Genomic DNA, 1,736 nt, shown 5'->3' with positions numbered 1-1,736 from the left:
CCTCCGTATTTTTTATATGGACCTACAGGGGCCATATGGACCCCGATTGAGAGCCACTGGACTAAGGGGTAGAATAGCGGTTCTCTACATTTTTTTAAATTTTACCTATGGACCCCTTCGATTACTATTTTATTCTGGTTGATCCCTAACGCCATTTGATGTTTAATAATTATTTCGTTGCGTGGACCCTTAACAATCATATATGGAACCCGGTTGAGAACCACTGGTTTAGGCGAAAAAAGTCAACCCCATTACTTAGGTTTTATTTTCTGCTGTTTTTATTTTAAAGTCTGCTACTTATTCTATCAGTTGTCTTTTGCCGAACCGCAAAGTTACAAGGATATAAACATACCACCATGACAGCACCGCTGGTCAAGTGGTCGGGGAAGGAACACTGCTATATGCGTATCTCTGAAATGTTTCCGTCATTAGACCGCGGCCATGCTGGGGCATCGCCTTGAAGAGTGTTTAGTTAAACGAATTGACCCCAGTACCTTAAATATTTTTTTTAAAGCATAGTACGTATTTTATCGGTCTGTTTTGCAGAACCTCTAAGTTACGGGGACGTAAACACGCCAACACCCTTTGGCAAGCGGTGGCGGGGAACAAACGGACACACAAGGCCAAAACAGTGCGAAGTAAATGCAAAGCAAATCACAAGAAAACAAATATGTGGATTAATGTAGACTTACCTTGTATTCAATATTTCGGGGTTATGACCCCATTTTCAAGAAATTGACGAATGTGCGTGTGTGCTCGCACACACGCACATCGGCACATTCGTAACACACACATGCACATCGGCAACATGCATGTGAGAAGGAATATATGTATGTATGCCATTATTCAATTTTATTTCAAGATTTCTTGCCAATAGAGAAAGAACCGGTTTCTAACCTAGATCCAAAGCTCCTTCATTGGAATTTCAACCTCAACAACAGGGTATTTTTGTATGTATGTATGTATGTATGGCGACAGCTCGTGCTGAAACGTGTAAAAGACTAAAAAGAATATGTGTGCATATATAAGTATATAAGTGTGGTAAGTAGCTTGTTTACTAACCACATGGTTCCGCGTTCAGTCCCACTGCGTGGTACCTTGGGCAAGTGTCTTCTACTATAACCTCGGGCCGACCAAAGCCCTGTGAGTGGATTTGGTAGACGGAAACTGAAAGAAGCCCATCGTATATATATATATATTTATATATATATATATATATATATATGTGTGTGTATGTATGTATGTATATGTTTGTGTGTCTGCCCCCCCCCCCACATCGCTTGACAACCAATTCTGGTGTGTTTGCGTCTCCGTCACTTAGTGGTTCTGCAAGTACTAGGGTTACAAAGAATAAGTCCTGGGGGCGATTTGCTCGACTAATGGCGGTGCTCCAGTATGGCCGCAGTCAAGTGACTGAAACAGAAGAATAAAAGAATATGTATGTATGTATGTACGCATATATGTTTGTCACTCTTTATATATCTGACAAACACGCACATGCACATACATATGTATGTACACACGCACAAACACTCTCTCTCCCTCCCTCCCTCTCTCATCAATTACATCTCTGTCTGCCTCACTCTGTCTTGTTCACTTTCTGTGTATTTCAATTATTTCTCTTGCATACACACCACACATACACACAACACATACACACAAACAAATACACACTCATGCACACCCACAATCACATCTTCTCTCTCTCTCTCTCTCTCTCTCACTCCCTCTCTCTC

The sequence above is a fragment of the Octopus bimaculoides genome, chromosome 26, assembly GCF_001194135.2.
Source record: "Octopus bimaculoides isolate UCB-OBI-ISO-001 chromosome 26, ASM119413v2, whole genome shotgun sequence".
NCBI lineage: Eukaryota > Metazoa > Mollusca > Cephalopoda > Octopoda > Octopodidae > Octopus > Octopus bimaculoides.
The sequence above is the reverse complement of the archived record's forward strand: the minus strand, read 5'-3'. Positions refer to the sequence as shown.